This window comes from Schistocerca americana, chromosome 2, assembly GCF_021461395.2.
Source record: "Schistocerca americana isolate TAMUIC-IGC-003095 chromosome 2, iqSchAmer2.1, whole genome shotgun sequence".
NCBI lineage: Eukaryota > Metazoa > Arthropoda > Insecta > Orthoptera > Acrididae > Schistocerca > Schistocerca americana.
Window position 1 is genome coordinate 327,881,909 of NC_060120.1, and position 21,257 is coordinate 327,903,165.

At 46.5% G+C, this 21,257-nt stretch overlaps 1 pseudogene; it reads right to left on the minus strand.

Annotated features, from left to right (window-relative positions):
* Positions 1 to 14,420: 14,420 nt before the first annotated feature.
* On the minus strand, positions 14,421 to 14,591 carry LOC124596709 (annotated as a pseudogene).
* Between the last annotated feature and the right edge of the window lie 6,666 nt (positions 14,592 to 21,257).

Sequence of the window (21,257 nt, forward strand, 5' to 3'; positions counted from 1 at the left end):
CTAAGGACATCACACAACACCCAGTCATCACGAAGCAGAGAAAATCCCTGACCCCACCGGGAATCGAACCCGGGAACCCGGGCGCGGGAAGCGAGAACGCTACCACACGACCACGAGCTGCGGACTGGCCAATCGAAGTGACTACATTCTGCTCTGGAGGCAGGTTGGTCCAGACACCTGCAGGTTAAAATATATTGTAGAGTCACATTAATGTGACCACCTGTGAAAACCACCTTTTGCAGCGCGAGACGGGCAGGAGGAAAGGAAAGCCAATGAAACTTTGGAAGGTACCGACAGCGAAGTGGAGTCTACATCTACATTTATACTCCGCAAGGCACCCAACGGTGTGTGACGGACGGCACTTTACGTGTCACTGTCATTACGTTCCTTTTCTGTTCCAGTTGCGTATGGTTCGCGGGAAGAACGACTGCCGGAAAGCCTCCGTGCGCGCTCGGATCTCTCTAATTTTGCATTCGTGATCTCCTCGGGAGGTATAAGTAGGGGGAAGCAATATATTCGATACCTCATCCAGAAACGCACCCTCTCGAAACCTGGACAGCAAGCTACACCGCGATGCAGAGCGCCTCTCTTGCAGAGTCTGCCACTTGAGCTTGCTAAACATCTCCGTAACGCTATCACGCTTACCAAATAACTCTGTGACGAAACGCGCCGCTCTTCGTTGGATCTTTCCTAGCTCTTCCGTCAACCCGACCTGGTACGGATCCCACACTGATGAGCAATACTCAAGTATAGGTCGAACGAGTGGTTTGTAAGCCACCTCCATTGTTGATGGACTACATTTTCTAAGGACTCTCCCAACGAATCTCAACCTGGTACCCGCCTTACCAATAATTAATTTTCTATGATCATTCCACTTCAAATCGTTCCGCACGCACACTCCCAGATATTTTACAGAAGTAACTGCTACCAGTGTTTGTTCCGCTATCGTATAATCATACAATAAAGGATCCTTCTTTCTATGTATTCCCAATATATTACATTTGTCTATGTTAAGGGTCAGTTGCCATCCCCTGCACCAAGTGCCTATCCGCTGCAGAGCTTCCTGAATTTCGCTGCAATTTTCTAATGATGCAACTTCTCTGTATACTACAGCATCATCCGCAAAAATCAGCATGGAACTTCCGACACTATCTACTAGGTCATTTATACACTCCTGGAAATGGAAAAAAGAACACATTGACACCGGTGTGTCAAACCCACCATACTTGCTCCGGACACTGCGAGAGGGCTGTACAAGCAATGATCACACGCACGGCACAGCGGTCACACCAGGAACCGTGGTGTTGGCCGTCGAATGGCGCTAGCTGCGCAGCATTTGTGCACCGCCGCCGTCAGTGTCAGCCAGTTTGCCGTGGCATACGGAGCTCCATCGCAGTCTTTAACACTGGTAGCATGCCGCGACAGCGTGGACGTGAACCGTATGTGCAGTTGACGGACTTTGAGCGAGGGCGTATAGTGGGCATGCGGGAGGCCGGGTGGACGTACCGCCGAATTGCTCAACACGTGGGGCGTGAGGTCTCCACAGTACATCGATGTTGTCGCCAGTGGTCGGCGGAAGGTGCATGTGCCCGTCGACCTGGGACCGGACCGCAGCGACGCACGAATGCACGCCAAGACCGTAGGATCCTACGCAGTGCCGTAGGGGACCGCACCGCCACTTCCCAGCAAATTAGGGACACTGTTGCTCCTGGGGTATCGGCGAGGACCATTCGCAACCGTCTCCATGAAGCTGGGCTACGGTCCTGCACACCGTTAGGCCGTCTTCCGCTCACGCCCCAACATCGTGCAGCCCGCCTCCAGTGGTGTCGCGACAGGCGTGAATGGAGGGACGAATGGAGACGTGTCGTCTTCAGCGATGAGAGTCGCTTCTGCCTTGGTGCCAATGATGGTCGTATGCGTGTTTGGCGCCGTGCAGGTGAGCGCCACAATCAGGACTGCATACGACCGAGGCACACAGGGCCAACACCCGGCATCATGGTGTGGGGAGCGATCTCCTACACTGGCCGTACACCACTGGTGATCGTCGAGGGGACACCGAATAGTGCACGGTACATCCAAACCGTCATCGAACCCATCGTTCTACCATTCGTAGACCGGCAAGGGAACTTGCTGTTCCAACAGGACAATGCACGTCCGCATGTATCCCGTGCCACCCAACGTGCTCTATAAGGTGTAAATCAACTACCCTGGCCAGCAAGATCTCCGGATCTGTCCCCCATTGAGCATGTTTGGGACTGGATGAAGCGTCATCTCACGCGGTCTGCACGTCCAGCACGAACGCTGGTCCAACTGAGGCGCCAGGTGGAAATGGCATGGCAAGCCGTTCCACAGGACTACATCCAGCATCTCTACGATCGTCTCCATGGGAGAATAGCAGCCTGCATTGCTGCGAAAGGTGGATATACACTGTACTAGTGCCGACATTGTGCATGCTCTGTTGCCTGTGTCTATGTGCCTGTGGTTCTGTCAGTGTGATCATGTGGTGTATCTGACCCCAGGAATGTGTTAATAAAGTTTCCCCTTCCTGGGACAATGAATTCACGGTGTTCTTATTTCAATTTCCAGGAGTGTATATATTGTGAAAACCAATGGCCCCATAACACTCCCCATTGAGCATGTTTGGGACTGGATGAAGCGTCGTCTCACGCGGTCTGCACGTCCAGCACGAACGCTGGTCCAACTGAGGCGCCAGGTGGAAATGGCATGGCAAGCCGTTCCACAGGACTACATCCAGCATCTCTACGATCGTCTCCATGGGAGAATAGCAGCCTGCATTGCTGCGAAAGGTGGATATACACTGTACTAGTGCCGACATTGTGCATGCTCTGTTGCCTGTGTCTATGTGCCTGTGGTTCTGTCAGTGTGATCATGTGGTGTATCTGACCCCAGGAATGTGTTAATAAAGTTTCCCCTTCCTGGGACAATGAATTCACGGTGTTCTTATTTCAATTTCCAGGAGTGTATATATTGTGAAAACCAATGGCCCCATAACACTCCCCTGTGGCACGCCCTGAGTCATGCCGACTCCAGTACCATGGCCAGCCACACTACCTTTCTCGGTTGAGAAACATGATGCGAATAACCTGATCGAGGTGGAACATCACATTCTCTAATGGCCTTCAGCCAGGGGGAGCTTGGTGGCCAGGGGAGTACGGTAAACTAATATTAGCGCTCTTCCAATATCGTACATACATTGCTAGCATTGTTGCATTGTTCTGCTGTAAGATGCCATCGTGTCGAAGAAAAGCAAACTGCATGTAGGTGTGGTTATGCTACTCCAGGATAGACGCGTGCTTGTGTTTATCCATTGTGCCTTCCAGAATGACGAGATCACCTAAGGAATGCCGCGAAAACATTCCGTAGACCAAAACGTTCCCTCATCCGGCCTGGACTGTTCCGACGTTTGCTGCAGGGTGTTTGCTGTGCCCATACGCACCAACGTTCACTGAACGGACGTTGAGGAGACACTGTTGGTAGCCCCGTGGTTCACCTAGTTCGTCAGTTGCTCACCAGTTGTGAGTCTGTTCGCCTGTACACATCTTCGGTGGCGTTGTTCATCCCTGTAATCTACTGCCCGTGTGCGCCACAGTTGCCTCAATGCCGGTTTTGGACAGCGTCAGATAAATCGCCCCGTTTACTCACTACGACAACGACTGCACTGTTATCCGCATCCCCCCCCCCCCCCCCCCCCCCGACGCACTTTATGTACCTTCCAGCACCAATGCTGCCACCTGCCGTCTGTGAATAACTATCGCACGTTGACGTCGAACGTAAGTGACTATCTCATTAACGTGACCAAACCGTCTATTGATAATATTCGCAAGACTTTATACTCTATTCAACACTTTGGAATTATTGTTTCTTCAAAGGAGATATGTTGTTATCCGTATGAAGTGGCGTCATGCCTACCTAAAACGCTAAGGTGGTCAATGGAATGAATCCATCGAGCGTCGATGTTATCAGTTAAGTCTGCCTAAACTGTTGGATTATTTATGCTTGGCGACGGGACTGAGATATATCAGATAAGAAATACGTCGATGATAGGCAAAGGTTTCACCTCCATAGAATCCAACGACGACAAGGACATGTTGTTGTGGTGTATAACGTATTTCCATCCTAATTGTGTTTGAATATCCACTATGTCAACATCTTAGATGTGAAGTTATTCCTGACAGTGTTGTTTACTTTGACTGTGCTAGACAGGAAGTTTTGTTAGATGAGCGATATATTAACTGAAGCGATCTCTACACACATTTATATTGCCTCTCTTGCCTCTGAACGACCTGCAACTTAGTCTGTGTGTGAACAATACGAATGAATGTGAAAAGATCAGCTTTGGGAGTCATGTATGTGACAACGATTTTTGTTGACTTTGCTAAGGGACACTAGCGGTCTCTTCTCCACAATTCACGGATGCTAAACCTCTCTTGCTACGAAATACGTCGACCCATCGTGACCACAGTGGCAGTCGACGAATCGAAGAAAGGAGACAATAAGAGTCCGTATTCCTAGATTTCTGAAAAAGATTTGACACAGTGCCGCACTGCAGACTGTTAACGAAACTATGAACATACGGGATAGGTTCCCAGGTTAGAAGACTTCTTAAGCAGCGGATCCCGGTACATTATCCTTGATAGCGAGTGTTCATCAGAGACAAGGGTATCGTCAGGAGTGTCCCAACGAAGGGTGGCAGGACAGCTGCTATTCTCCATATACAAACAGGATCTGACGCACAGGGTGAGCAGTAATATCCGCCTGTTTGCTGGTGATGCTGTGGTGTATGTGAAGGTGTTATGGTTGGGTGACTGTAGGAAGACACAAGATGTATTGTATTGAACTGGGGACCTAGAAACGACGGTAGTTGTAGTGGTACACAACCCCACAACAACAGGCTACAGCAGTCCACTCACCCCTCCGTCGCGCCACACCGAACCCAGTGTGGTTCGGCTCCCAGTGGACTCCCCCCCCCCCTCTCCATGGAACGTCTCACACCAGACGAGCGTAACCCAAATGTTTGCGTGGTATAGTAATTATTGTGTACTCGTACCTGGAGATAGTGTTTGCGCAGCAATCGCCAGCATAGTGTAAGTGAGGCAGAATAAGGGGAACCAGCCCGCATTCGCCGAGGCATATGGAAAACCGCCTTAAAAACCATCCACAGACTGGCCGGCACACCGGACCTCGACACCAATACGCCCGGCGGATTCGTGCCGGGATGACTTAAGACTAAATTTCTAGTTGTTCTAGCAGCTCTAAATGTAGAAGAATGTAAGTAAGTGAAATTGAGTAGAAAAAACAAACCCATAATCTTCGAATACAGCATTAGTGATGTACTGCCTGACGCAATCGCGTCGATTAGATATCTAAGTGTAACGTTGCAAAGCAGTATGAGGTGGAGCGAGCATGTGAGTATTGTAGTAGGGAAGGTGAATGGTCGACTTCGGTTTATTGGAAGAATTTTAGAAAAGAATGGTTCATCTGTGCAGGAAACCGCACATAGGACGCTGGTGCGACACATTGGACAGTGTTGACCGAGTGCTTGGAACCTGTAACAAGTCAGAGTGAAGCAAGACATCGAAGCAATTCGGAAGCGTGCTGCTAAATTTGTTACCGGTAGGTTCGAAGAACACAGAAGTATTTTGGAGATATTTCAGGAAATCCCTGTAGGGGACGCGTGGTTCTTTTCGGGGAACACTATTTAGAAAATTTAGAGAAGCGGCATTTCAAACTGACTGCAAAACAATTCTAATGCCACCAACGCACTTTTCGCACAAGGACTACAAAGATAACATAAGAGAAATTAGGACTAGTACAGAGCTGTACAGATAGTCATTTTTCCCTGCCTCTATTTGTGAGTGGAACACGAAAGTAAATGACCAATAGTGGTACAGGGAACCCTCCGACACGCACTGTATAGTGCTTTGCGGATTATGTATGTAGATGTAGATCTCGATGTAGACGCTGGGTTCTGTGGTAGACCACAGGCCTTCAGTAGCAGAGCATCAAGGTTTCTGGCACAATACTGATATCAAAATAATTAAGTAATTAAATTAATGAATAAATTACTCCCACCCCCTGACGATATCATGGGTTTTCCCGATCGTCACGTGCCCCTTCCCTCATCAACGCCCTGGGAAATCTCCATCCCTCCCCTCCCCTCTTCCACCTCTGGAAAGAGCAGGAAATTGAAATTTTGTTGAGAAATCCAAAAACAGTGGGAAGTCCAAATTTATTTTGTGTGTTCACTTTGGAGTTTGTAGACCATATGATCTAGTTCACAACAGTACCACCAACGGAGTGCGCTCCCCCCATCCCATCCCCCTCCCCACTTGAAGATGATGACGATGAAGGCATCAACCTGGTGCTGGAACAGGGTATGCATGAACAGACGCTTTTTGACAGGGAAGGAGCAGATGTTTTGATAAAGGCAGTGATACTATCGTCGCACTAGGATAGAGAGAGAGGAAGGGGATGAAGAGGCTTAGACGAGGATGTTGGGGCAGGTAAAGATGGACTTGGTTGTGGGAGTAGGTGGTGTAGGTGTTCAGGCGAAAACTGGAATGGGTGGCGAGGGATATCTGCTGTAGGGTGTGTGGGCATGGGAAGGGGTGGTTGTTCTGAAGGACGATTGTGAGGAACTGAATGATGTTGTTCGCTGAGGGGGGGTGGACAGACAGAATTGTTAGGGTGGATGGGTTGGTCAGTGTGATGAAGAAAGACAGTGAGCTCTGGTTCAGTGGGAGGGGTTTTTGTCTTACATTCAGAGGAATAGGTGGGGAGGGCTTCATAACATGTATTATCTGAAGGAGGTAAGGTTGGGACACTGTTTGAGAAAATGAAAGGCTTTGTAGTGCTGACTGTTGTAGACCAGGCACTTTTGGCACTGGTAGGACTGTGGAGGGGAGCAGTTAGGGTCAATAGTGTGGCGGCAGTTATAGATAAGGGCTTCCTGGGTGAGTAAGGAATTCCATAAAGACATGCATGAGGAAGGTGGATCCAGAGTTATTGTAAATGGAATGGGTGGAATAGTTTTCGAGGGCAGCAGGGGTGTCCAATTCCGTCATGACCATGGGGCTGAGCTTCATGATCACAGCAGTTAGGGTCAGAGGATGGTGAGGGGGTTGGAACTGGCAGGGAGAGGAGGGGGTAAGGAAGAGTGTAAGGGTGGCATGAGGGCCAAAGGTGAGATGGGAGATCTTTTTGAACAGTTCAGTGTGGACAAACGGATTGGAGGATTTTCTGAGGTTGGAGCCCTTGTGGGGAATGAGTTGGGAAGTGGGGGGATTGGGGAAGTATTAACAATTACTAAGATGAGGGTGCAGGCATCAAGGAACTTGGAGTTATGGCAGGAGTGGAGGAAGATGTGCAAGATGGGGGGTTGGGATGCGAGAATAGGGGTGGTATCCAGGGGGCTCAGGAGGTTTGGGGTTGGACACTGGTTTTTTGGTGGGGAGGGCAGGAGTCAACACTAGGTCATTTAGGGTTTTTTTGGTGAGGGTGGCCTGGGAAGAAGAATTAGGGATGGGATGGAGTGGAAGACGATGGAAGGCAGGTCCTACTTGGGGTGCAGAGGTGCCAACATGAGGTAATGTCAGTGAATCATTTGAGTAGCTACTTTGGCTAGGTGGGCTATGACCTGGGTGGGTGGAGGACGTGCTGGGGTTGTAGGGTGAGTGGGGAGGAGGAAACACTTGATTATAGGTGGTAGGGGCAGGAGAGTGAGCGGAAGTGGAAGTGGACTGGTATACGTGGGACTACAATATGGGGGAGGAGTTGGAAGAGGAGGAATCAGTAATGAGGGGAAGGTGGGCATAAGGAGGGGGGCCACAGGAGGAACTCCATGGAGTGATGGTGGCGGCAGGTGAAGGGAGGTGTTGATAATGGTGGTAGTTGGGGTGTCCACGTTTAGATGGAAATGAGCCTATTGGCGACGAGTGTCGCCAAGATAGGAAACGAAAACGGTGAGTGGGGAGACGACACAGCAGACGAAGATGAAGACCAAGACCGAGACGAAGACAATAAACACCACGGCGACGGCGGGCAGTGGCAGTGGGCAGCTAGCAGCAGATCCCGAAACGGCAAATTGCGGACGGCAGACAGATGACGACGGCAGTGGCGGAGGCCAGCGAGATTGCACAGAATAGGGGCAATGAGAGCTTAAATATTTTCAACAGCAGCACTCGTGGCTGCCGCATCGCGGTCGCGAAGTGGGGCCGAGGCAGTTTCAGATAAGTTTTTACAGTCTGACGATAATTTATGGATTTGTAGTTTTAGCTTGACGATGTCCACTATGGGCAAACGGTAGTTACTTTTATTCTGAAGAAGGTTGGGTTATTCCAACTGAAACCTAGGTAAATCTAGGTAAACTATGCAACTGAGGCTGTTGATTTTTAAAATTAAAAGCAATGAGAGCTTCCAACTGCCCAATATGTATTGAGGGTAGCCCAGTCGACAAATTCTTCCATGTGGATGAAGGAATTCCAACCCTCTGGGTCATGTTATGCTCTTTAGCAGGATGAATTTAAATGTGCTTACACACACCTCAGGACCGTTTTGCGAAGAGTATTTCGCTATTTGCAGAGCTGTAGCACTGTTGAAAATAACGTACAAGTGATTGAAATCGGGACTTCAGGAATCGTAATATGCGTGCAGAGTCTATATGTGTATGTGTGTAGAACTATCAGCGGTGGAAGGTTGTGGTTCAGACGCATAGCTTGCTAGCTGTTCGTCTACAAATCATGCTGTCAGGGTGGCGCACTCTGTAGGCATAGTGGGAACCTTTATGGCGCGAGGTGCTTCTTGCAGTTGACACACTGCAAACTAACGAATAACTTATTGCTGGGGTAATATAAATAAATACCGAAAACCTATAGGTTGTAGTGGTCCTGACTGGGCTTTGGGTACGTATTAGAGTTGGAAGGTATAAACAGAAATAACAAAGCACATTTGGTAAGCAATAAGAGCGTATACTTATGGAAGAAAATCTGAGCAGCAACAGAAATCACACATGTCAACTCTCTATTGCAGATGCCTAGACAATGGTGTGGAGGTCAAACGAACATGTAGAATTGTTTCCAGACTTTGAGTTTCCATCAGATGCAACACTGCATGAGTCTCCAGACTGGCTCTCTGATGGGCCAAAGCAGCACATGGAACTGTTTTCCAGACTTCGAGTTTTCTATACATCTATCATCTGCACCACTTGTTGAATCTCAAATAGGTACGAAGCAACTGTTACTATAGGTTTCATGAACGTCTTATCCAAAGTGCTTGCATGTGGATCGTCGGGAAGAGGGGAAGTCTTAAGGTTTTTTAGCAAGTTGGTGTATAAGACGCATAAATAATCTTGTAGAAAATCAAACAACACATTGGTATGTCAGCAATATGATCATATGCATATTGACAGCTGCCGAAAAAATTTGAAAAATGACGTGAAGTCGGTAAAATTCGAGGAAAACTTGGTATAATCACGAAAAATTGATGTGAAATACGTAAAATTGAGGGAAATGCGATGAAATATGTAAAATCGCGAAAACCTAGCAAAACTACGGAAATTGCCGGAGAATACCTCAAATTAGAGAAAAAATGCCTTGAAAGGAGAACTGACCGAAATCAATAAAATTGCATGCTCTGGAGGAGTGTGGACTGGTGCTACATATACACACCTCAATACTGGGAAGAGAAGACATTCTAGAGACGTGGTGTCAAGGTGAAACACCCATATTATCCCATACGTGAGCAATACAACCCAACATCGGGCCGTGACTTCTCTGGGCAAGAGGAAGCTGACCAGGGGCGGAGGTAAACTGCGATAATACAGTTACATCTCCTCCGGCTACTGATCGTGCTATTCATTTCCTCATAAGATGTCATTGTTTCTTTGTATGCATTTTCAGTTACCGACGATCATTTTATAAGATACCTTGTGGACACATCATAATTTCCGAACCGTAATCGGATTTGATCTTTGTAAACAGCAGGCTTCACACAACTCTGGAAACCTATATAGTGTTTGTGTTACAAAGGATCGATGATTTCTTTGGTGTGCAAGGTACTTGTTTTATTACCTTACATTTTGTCGTCATAGTTTATCGGAGAGAAACTTGCACCGATAATGTATGTTATGCGATGGAAAGATATTTATTACACTGGAATACTAACAATGGTGCATAGCACATGGCTAATAAATAGGTCGGAAACCGCACAGCTCTAGCCTTATAGCATGCTTTTTCATTTGCTTGACAGTTGTCCTCTTTATGGAGTTAGTGCAGCATCGTGTATAATCTGACATGTCAAACGCCGCTGCTATGCATTTTTCTGTTTCCTCATAAGGTGCGTTTTCCATTGCTGGCGATGATTGTACAGGACTGATGCGAACATGTCCTAATTTCTGGGTGCTATGCTCCTCCAGAAAGTATATTGTGCACGTAACACAAGGAATCTATGTTTTTGTTTGGTGTAGAAGGAAGTAGTTTTATTATCTTAGAGTTTGTCACCTTAATGAGGTGGACAGAAAACTTGCAGGGTGGGTGTATCTCAAATGTTAGACATATATGTCCTGCATCAGAGTATTAAAAGCGTTGCATTCTGCGTCACTAATATTTCGGAAACCACATGGTCTTAACATTATAACATGTTTAAATGGAGAACCGTGTAGCCTTCGGAGTGCGTGTTTTTATGTTCTATGATCATTTCTCTCTTGCCAGTACCTTCTTAGTACTGCCCCCAGGAACTGGAACAATACATCAGAATTGATAGCACGCTTGATTTACGTAAAATACTTCAAACTCCGTCCGTCTGGAGCTCCATCATGCATAAACGACACGTTTCTTCTTAACTATCTGCTATATCACCACAACACTCTCATAGCCACTATACACCGATAAGGGGTGCTAACATCCTCAACGTGCACGCAGCTGGAGAGATCTTGTGCAATTGGATGGGTAGCGTGAGGAAGATTGCTGTGGAACGATCTTCGATGAACAGAAGTTATGGACTCACCTAGCTCTATTACTTCACGAGATGTGCAATGCGGCGGATATAATACCCTCCTACTTCTGGTCAGTTGCAAATTAAATCGACAACGGTGTTGCAGGGAGTGTTTGTGAAAGACACTGTGGGGAGTTCTTTCAATCTCCACCTTTACCCTATGAATTCGAGCATACTTTGTGACTCCCATCGACAGAGGGAAGGATGTTCAATCCTTATCGTAAATTCTGCACTATGATCGAAGTGCTAGAAGTATGTAGATAACCTAACTCCATCGATATAGGACGCTGTCTGGTATACTTTGGTGTATATATCCGAGAATTAACCATGAATGGACGTACTGCAGTGCCCTCTATTTGCATCCGCAGTCTAGTATATGGTACTTGTAAAGTGGTGGAGGGGTGGTTAACGATGATACAGAAATTGGGAATCATGCTGCCGTGTCATTAGTTGGCGTTGAAATTACGGAAAAACTTTTAAAATTGCTAAAATTCATCACGCTATCCACTGTATTTCTTATTACAGCATATCGTCTCATATCGACGGTGTCTTTTCCGTCCCATCCGTGCGCTGGTATGCTGTTGATTACCACATAACGATTGACTGACACCACTTGTTTGAGATGCAGAGAATCTTGGTACGAGCAACATCTTCTGGGAATGGTCAGCACCGAAACAGTGATTGCATAAATGGCTACAATATAAGGAATCAGTGCTCTTGGTCTCTTCACAACAGAACATCAGGACTTCTGCTAAACCATCACTGTGGAAGACGAGGTTAAATGTAGAAGTCATCACCCTCAGACAGCTGTTTCGAAACGCTCCACAATACTGCACATTCTTCCACTTTTCATATGTTGCGATGTCTTCCACATTTTTTCAGTAAGGAACACCATCTGCCTTTTATTTGAATCATCTGTGTACAGGGGGAGCGGTATGCTTTACAGCATGCGATGTCCAGCCTTTGTGAGAGTCAATGGATCAAAACGTGTTAATGGTGGTTTAGCACCTGACACATACCTCGAAGTCATAGTAGAAAAATTAAATGTATGGCTGTGTACACAGCTGTAGTCATACACTGCTTGAATGTGTTACAGCAAAAACTATGTATCAAACTGCTTATGAAACAACAACACAAGAACTCTCTCCTTGTGACTGATAGTCGATATTGTCTCCTTTCAGTACAGGAAACAAAACTTTACACACGTCTGTGGAAGCAACTTCGATCACTGGTCGCCTGCTCCTGTGGACCAATAATGTATATTTAATGGGATCACCACATATGGTCGATGTCAACAGGCAGATAGTATTTGTTCTACACTATATCAAAAGAGAGAGAGGTGCAGTACATCTTCTGGAGTTCTCTACCACATAACGTCAGCGAAGTCTTTATAGATCGTAGTTTTACACTGTTTTACAAAAATAACGAGGAGAGAGAGAGAGAGAGAGAGAGAGAGAGAGAGAGAGAGAAACTGGGCTGCCAACAAAGGCTCGGTCACCATTACACTGCTGTATTTCTAACGTGGTAATCATAGGAATACGATAGAGGAGATTAGGACATGTACAGACTGATATTTATGTTGATATCGGTGAATGGTAGGTGTTATGCTTCTGAATATCTTTGTGCAGTCCGCGTATACTCTGCATGTTTGTGAATTTCCTCCTGTACGCTAGTGTGCTGTTTTTCTGTGATAGCTCTCTAGCTGTCAACCTTGTAACTAATGGAACAGTGCTATCGGAACGTGATGCTATTTCGAGAGAGTTAGCAGGGGTCTGTAATTTAATGGGGGACATCACTTAACATCGAAATCAGGTTGATTTAAATGCTATATATCTAAGACTTGAAGATTCGTGAGAATACCATAGGAAATCGATACTCTGTCCAAAGGGGAGTTGACAGGTGACTGTAATGAGAAAATTAAGGGCTAATATCAAGGTTTCCTACAGAGAGACAATCAGCAGCAGAAGTTCTGTCTTTTGTTTTTTCGGTAAATAAGAGACAACATGCTTCCGTGAGTGTTCTGCGCCTATAAATGCATGGACTGACATCTTAATAGGTAGACTAAATTTACATTTATGCGTATATTTGTGTATGCTAACTTCTCAAGTCATCATATTGTGTGTGGCGGAGGGTACCCTGTACCATTACTAGTCATCCCCTTTCCTATTCCACTCGCAAAAGAATGAGGGACAAACACATATGCCTCCCCATGAGTGCTAATTTCTCGTGTCTTATCCTTGGGCTCCTTACGCGAAATGTACGTTGGTGGCAGTAGAACCCTTCTGCGGTCATCTTCAAATGTTGTTTCTCAGTAGCGTTCCTCGAAGAGAACATCTTCTTCCCTCCAGGGATTTCCTCTTGAGTTCTCGAATCATCTGCCCACTATTTTGGTGGGAGCCGATAGGAACGCTTCTATAGGGCTTTATTCTGAGGAAAACCTAGGTCTGCAGACTAGTACACGTTTAGGATGTGGCAGTCAGTACACAGGTATTTTGTTATTGCTTACTGCGTCAGCCTTTCTAGGATATTTCGACAACACATCTCAGAACGTTTCGGCTTGTGCGAGGGATACATATTGTTCAATATCCTGGTATTTACCCCAGCGACATTTAAGTGCCCAGTCCTTCTGAGATGGATAGGAGAAATTTTGCGAGTCTGGAATCATTAACTGCTTTCTTGTACAGCGAGGAATGTGTTGTCGGCCGTGGTGTGTGGGCAGAGGTTCGCGAACAGATAGCAGCTGTGGCAGCAGGTCACATGGAAACCGGTGGTTGAGGCGCAGCAGGGGTGAAGAAGAGATTGAAATATCCTAGTGCCTCTATAGAACGACAGCTCTCAGCAGGATTAGTTCAAGAGCAGTATACCACAGTTCTAGGTGACTTACTTCCAACAGAATGACAAGACAATCGAGAGACGGGAGGTAGTCAGCGATGGGTGTCTTCATTTATTTGATGACAGTTACCATCCATCTTGCTATCAGAGGAGCTGGCAACTAAGCCTGTCGGAAGCCCCCAGAGACGTCACGGAACCGTTTGTAACGGTTACCTGGCGAGTTAAATCCAGCTGCAGGAAAAAAATTACTCCCAATTCAAAGGGACGCTCACGATCAATTTCATTAATTAGCCTATCAGTTTAATGTCAATGACGTGCCGTCGGGCGGGTGAAAGCGAGGGCAGAGTACCACGGATACGATCCAAGAGTCGTAACGGTATTCAGACGGTTTTTCTTTGCAGCAAGATCTTTTAACGAAATTTCAATCTCCCATTTACACAGGGAGAGGTAATCATCGTAAAAAATTTAGCTATATTGGCGAATTTATACTGCGATACACAGCATCAACCTGCTATTTACAACTTCCCTGTGTTGTTACATTGTGAGACTTCATATGTGACGGACATTTGTTTACTTTAAGGGAGTTCGCTGTGGGGAGGCAGTCTGTGACATAGGTAGAGCATGTTCTTAGCACTCCGTCATGAACCAAAAATGATTTTAATATTTTAGTCCTGTGATGCAGGACGTGGCAGGTATTAAGCTGATAAGAACAGATTCTTCTACTTAGTGAGAGAATACTTTGAGGAAATGTAGCCTATCCCATAGTATTGTACAGGATTTTCATGGTAAGTAACGATACTTTAGCGATGTGAAAACGTGTTTATGGTCATTTCATCTATCTTCGAAACTAACTTGTATAAAAGGGAGGGCCGGCCGTAGTGGGCTAGCGGTTCTAGGCGCTTCAGTCTGGAACCACGCGACCGCTACGGCCGCAGGTTCGAATCCTGCCTCGGGCATGGATGTGTGTGATGTGTCCTCAGGTTAGTTAGGTTTAAGTAGTTCTAAGTTCTAGGGGACTGATGACTTCAGATGTCAAGTCTCATGGAAAAAAATTCAGGAACATCGTCCAGCACGCCTTAGATAAGTTCGTACCGACTAAGGTCCAAAGCGAGGGGAAAGATCCACCGTGGTATAACAATCATGTACGAAAGGTACTACGGAAACAAAGAAAGCTTCATCATAGGTTTAAGAGTAGTCGAATCATAGCTGATAAGGAAAAGCTGAACGAAGCGAAAAAGAGCGTAAAGAGAGCAATGAGAGAAGCATTCAACGAATTCGAACATAAAACATTGGCAAACAATCTAAACAAGAACCCTAAAAAGTTTTGGTCATATGTAAAATCGGTAAGCGGATCTAAATCCCCTATTCAGTCACTCGTTGACCACGATGGCACCGAAACAGAGGACGACCGAAGAAAGGCAGAAATACTGAATTCAGTGTTCCGAAACTGTTTCACTGCGGAAAATCGTAACACGGTCCCTGACTTCAGCCGTCGCACGGACGCCAAAATGGAAAATATTGAAATAAACGATATCGGAATTGAAAAACAACTGCTATCACTTAGTAGCGGAAAAGCATCCGGACCAGACGAGATACCCTTACGATTCTACAGTGATTATGCTAAAGAACTTGCCCCCTTTCTATCAGCAATTTATCGTAGATCGCTGGAAGAACGTAAAGTACCTAGCGACTGGAAGAAAGCGCAGGTCGTTCCCATTTTCAAGAAGGGTCATAAATCAGATGCGAATAATTATAGGCCTATTTCGCTTACGTCAATCTGTTGTAGAATAATGGAACATGTTTTGTGTTCTCGTATTATGACGTTCTTAGATAATATAAATCTCCTTCATCATAACCAACATGGATTCCGCAAACAGAGATCATGTGAAACTCAGCTCGCCCTATTTGCCCAAGAAATTCACAGTGCCGTAGACACTGGCGAGCAGATTGATGCCGTATTCCTGGACTTCAGGAAGGCATTTGATACGGTTCCGCACTTACGTTTAGTGAAAAAAATACGAGCTTACGGAATATCGGACCAGGTTTGTGATTGGATTCAGGATTTCCTAGAAGAAAGAACACAACATGTCATTCTTAACGGTTCAAAATCTGCAGATGTAGAGGCAATTTCGGGAGTACCGCAGGGAAGCGTGATAGGACCTTTATTGTTTACAATATACATAAATGACTTAGTTGACAACATCGGTAGCTCCGTGAGGCTATTTGCAGATGACACGGTTGTCTACAAGAAAGTAGCAACATCAGAAGACTCGTACGTACTCCAGGAGGACCTGCAGAGGATTAATGCATGGTGCGACAGCTGGCAGCTTTCCCTAAACGTAGATAAATGTAATATAATGCGCATACATAGGGGCAGAAATCCATTCCAGTACGATTATGCCATAGGTGGTAAATCATTGGAAGCGGTAACGACCGTAAAATACTTAGGAGTTACTATCCGGAGCGATCTGAAGTGGAATGATCACATAAAACAAATAGTGGGAAAAGCAGGCGCCAGGTTGAGATTCATAGGAAGAATTCTAAGAAAATGTGACACATCGACGAAAGAAGTAGCTTACAAAACGCTTGTTCGTCCGATTCTTGAGTATTGCTCATCAGTATGGGACCCTTACCAGGTTGGATTAATAGAAGAGATAGACATGATCCAGCGAAAAGCAGCGCGATTCGTCATGGGGACATTTAGTCAGCGCGAGAGCGTTACGGCGATGCTGAACAAGCTCCAGTGGCGGACACTTCAAGAAAGGCGTTACTCAATACGGAGAGGTTTATTATCGAAATTACGAGAGAGCACATTCCGGGAAGAGATGGGCAACATATTACTACCGCCCACATATATCTCGCGTAATGATCACAACGAAAAGATCCGAGAAATTAGAGCAAATACGGAGACTTACAAGCAGTCGTTCTTCCCACGCACAATTCGTGAATGGAACAGGGAAGGGGGGATCAGATAGTGGTACAATAAGTACCCTCCGCCACACACCGTAAGGTGGCTCGCGGAGTATAGATGTAGATGTAGATGTAGATAGTGCTCAGAGCCATTTGAACCATAAAAGGGAGGAATCTACATTTTGCATGGAAAAATTCGAGGTATGTTGACAAAACAATTTCCCTGTTCTGAATTTTGTAAACTAAGGAGTCTATATCAGGAGTGAAACTGCAGGCAGTCCAAGGCGTGCCGGACTGTGCTATGGTCAGTGGCTGGAGTGGACACGAGGGGGTCAGGCGATCGGAAGTCAAGGCTTAAGGCAGTTTCTCGGGTGGCGAGCTCTTCAGGTACACAATGCCCTCGCTAGATGGCGCTGGACTAGACTGGAGGTGACTGGACATTTTTTTTCTTCTTGAAGCGCCATGGTCAGGCAAGATAATGAGCACCACACTCGTAAAAGTATCATACGATATATTTCCCATATTTCTATGGGCTAGGATGCGAATTATGATTCGTAAATAGGTATAAGTGTGTTTTATTTCCAAATAATGTTGGAACAGGAGATCTGTTTCCTATACCTAAACATTTGCTTCCACCCTGGCAACAAATACGTCTTCGTGTGTACCCTGTCCCAGAACCAGGTCGACTCCTTCATCCTTAATGACACTTCCCTCCATGTTGTCCATACCTTTCCCTACCTCCTTCATTGCACAGACAATCCCCTTCCCCTAGCGCAAGGTGGGGTCTGCATTGGCGACCTCAAACATATCCCTGTACGGCCACGACCACTGCTCAGTGACCCGACCTAACACCTCATCCTCAGCGTCTCTTTTCCCTCCCTCACCGTCACCTGTGCCAGTATCTATGTCTGTTCCACAGCTCCTCTCTCTTAAGAATTCATCTCCCATGTTGATCGCACCTTCTCCACTTGTGTGATTGCTGCAGACCTCAACATCCACAGCCGCGACCCTGCCATCCTTCAGCAGTGGCATCAGTTCCTCGCTGCTGTCCATAGTGACCTTGCCCACCTCCCACAGCACACCCATCCCAAAAGTCACTCAACCCCAGATGTTGTACTCGCTTCCCCCAACCTCCTTGGTCCTTGACCCGATTGGTAGCGACCACCTCTCAGTGCTTCTGACCATCTCCTCTGCCCATTGTTCACTTCCTGGCCCCCAGCGTACTGCCACTCTGCAGTCTGTCCACGACTACCACCGAGCCGACTGGGATGCCTACAGGGAATCTGTTGACTCACAAGTCAAAAGCCACCTACTTACCTTTTACCATCTCGCTGGATAACTCATGCATCGATCTGCGCCCAGAAGCCCATCACTGACGTCATGGAGGCCTATGTTCCTACCAAACTTATCCTCCCTCGCTGCCCTACTCTTTCTCCATAGGCCATCCTTCTTCTGTGTGAATCCTGTAGGCTCCACCGCTCCTTCCTCCACACCTGTGACCAGCATACACTTCTGCACCACCGGAAATTACGACAGATCCACAACATCAAAGAAACGCCAGGACTGGTGCCAGACATGTACACAACTCAACTCCACCATCCCTGTCAACTCCTCCAAGTACGGGTCTTGTTTCCACGACATTACTGGCAACCATCCCATCCAGCATTACTCCCTTCTCCCCAGTGATTGCCCCTTCGCTGACAACATCAGTAAGGCTGACCATTTTGCTTCCCAACTCTCTGAGGGCTTCTCCATTCCTGACGATCCTATGATTACTTCCTTTTCCCCGCAATCCTTGAACGCTCCAATACCACCATCTAGCCACTCGCCCCATTTTCCAGTAGTTAGATCAGTTACCCCCTTAGATTTAAACGCTCCCATTACAGTACACGGCATCAGACTAATACTCCACTCCAAAAGAAAAACCGCCCCTGGTCATGATGGTGTCACCTACTGCCACCTCAAGGAATCCCCCTCCTTCCAGGCTGTCCTTGCTATCTTGTATAGTGTCATCCTCTCTGACAGCTTTTGCCCTGACCTGTGGAAGACTTCCCATATTCTGCTGTTCCCTACACACAACAAACCCCCCCCCCCTCTGACGCCTCTCCCTATCGTCCCACCTGCATCACCTCCATGTTCAGTAATGTCTTCGAGTCCATGCCAATGTATTCATCACCACCTTAATCGGCACCACCTCCTTCCCCTTACCCAGTGTGGCTTCCGGACCTCCTTCTCAGCTGACGACCAGCTCCTTAACCTTACCAGTAATCTTTTCCTCCAACTTAATTCTCATCGCTCTGCTATCTTTGTTTCCCTTGACCTCCAGAACGCCTATGACCATTTCTGGCACCCCAGGCTCCTGCTTAAACTCCAGACTTACGCCCTTCTCATCAATTTCGTCTGTCTCGTTGCTTTCTTCCTTTCCTATCATCCTTCCTATGTCACTATTCACAATACCAACTCCTGTACATTCTACCCCACTGTGAGCATGCCCAAAGGCTCCGTCCTTTCCCCTCTCCTCTATCTCCTGTATACTGCAAATACGCCCAAACCCCTCATACCTGTGTTCACTTCCTCCAATTTCCTGATGGCACTGCCTTAATGGCCCTCTATCCTACCCTTCAACGGTCCCAACATACCCTTCAAACTCATCTTCATCAGTTCACTGCCTGGTGCAACCAGTGGCTCCTTTGTACCAACCCTTCCAAGACCCAGGCAATCATAATAGGTTGTTCCACCCGCTCCTTTCAGCTCCACAATTTTTACCTTACCATTTATGGTCGTCCTATCCACCTTGTAATGTCTCTTGCAGTGGTCTCTCCGCGATATTTTCAGAAATTTTATAAATTATATATCTCAGTACATATCTCGAAATATCTCTTCTTATCTTACCGATTCCTAAACTTTAATATACGATGATTATCAATGCAAAGTAGTTTCAATCCCTATTATTCCTTCGAGCGTGGATTTGCTCCATGGAATAGCTTCTCTGCTATCTATGTTTTGTCTTATGAAAAGAATGACTGAGATCTTGCCGATTAGTCGTGAAAGAACGAAGATGTATATGTATGTATTGTTGAGCTAGTCGCCATCTTGGTGAGATTATGTATGAGAAGGAATTTAATACATGAACTAAACTAAAGTAAGTGTGTTCGCGTATTATTTAACTGATTATTATTGACAGTATCTGCTTACTACGCTGATTTGCATGGGATCAGTGGGGAACGTCTGATTTACACTGGACGAACCTGCCGTTTTGTACGCTCAAGATATCCAGTTTATTACTTTCAATAAATGGGCTAACACGGTCTTACCAGCAGATCTCTGGTCTTCCCCATGTGATCACCGAAAGTTAATAATTATTACAAATGTTTTCAGGAGATCGACTAACAATTTTCGTCGCACCGAGTCTTTGAAATTGCTTCACTACCTTATGGAATTTAAGTTAAGCTCAATGTAATCAGGATAGAACAGTTTTGAACTGTGTGAATGTGATAAGCCTGCTTTGTGGATGAAAATTCCCTTAATATACGCATGCTTTTTTCTATCCTGATCAGTGAAGCTAAATCAGGCCAGTGTGAGAGAGGTTTTTAAATTTCAGATCCCACAAAAATATTAAAACCTCATTCCTACCCTGAAATACCTTGGCCTCAACCTCAACCATCACCTCACCTGGATCTCCATCTCCTTACGATTCAACACAAAGCCCACAATAGACTCCACCTCCAGAAACTCCTGTCTGGTCAGACATGGGGATTGCATCATCCCACCATCCTTCACACTTGCATAGCCTTGATCCATCCCATCCTTTGTTTTGCCAGCATTGCCTGTATTTCTGCCCCACCCAGACTCTATAGAGCCCTCCAAATCCTCGAACACCATGCACTACACCTCACTTCTCATATTCACCTCCTGTTCCCCACACAGATCCTCTATAACCCCATCCCCTTCCCACAACTTCTCCTCAAACACATCTGACCCTGTACTTCATCCACAGACTCGATCCTCCCCACCCACTTGTGTCTCCTGAAATCTACCCCTGCTACCGACTGTAACCCCACCTTCCCCCTCCCCTCCTTGGGGCTTCCTCTCCGCTTCCTTTCTCTTCCCCTGAGCGGTTTTTTCTCCCTCCTACACACCCTCCCTCTCCAGTGCACCCCTTAGCATCTCTGCATTCCCTCCTGACTTGCCTTCCCTCTCCCTCCCCCATCCCATCTTGCCTTTGGCATGCCCCTTGACCCTCTTTATTTCCATCCCACCCCCTCCAGCCCCACCTCCCCCACTGCCCCCTCCTCACCCCTCTTTTCTGTCCTCTCATTTCTCCCCTTCTTTGGCAGGTCCCCCCACCCCCCAACAGTTTTAGCTCTTCATCAGTTGTGCTCTGTCTCGTGCAGTGGTTTTTAATGCGTCATCATTCTGGTGTGTTTTAATAGTGTGGTCAACTTTTAACTTGTGCATCTGACTTCAGTGTATTTTATGTGCTTCAGACATCACCCACTGTATTT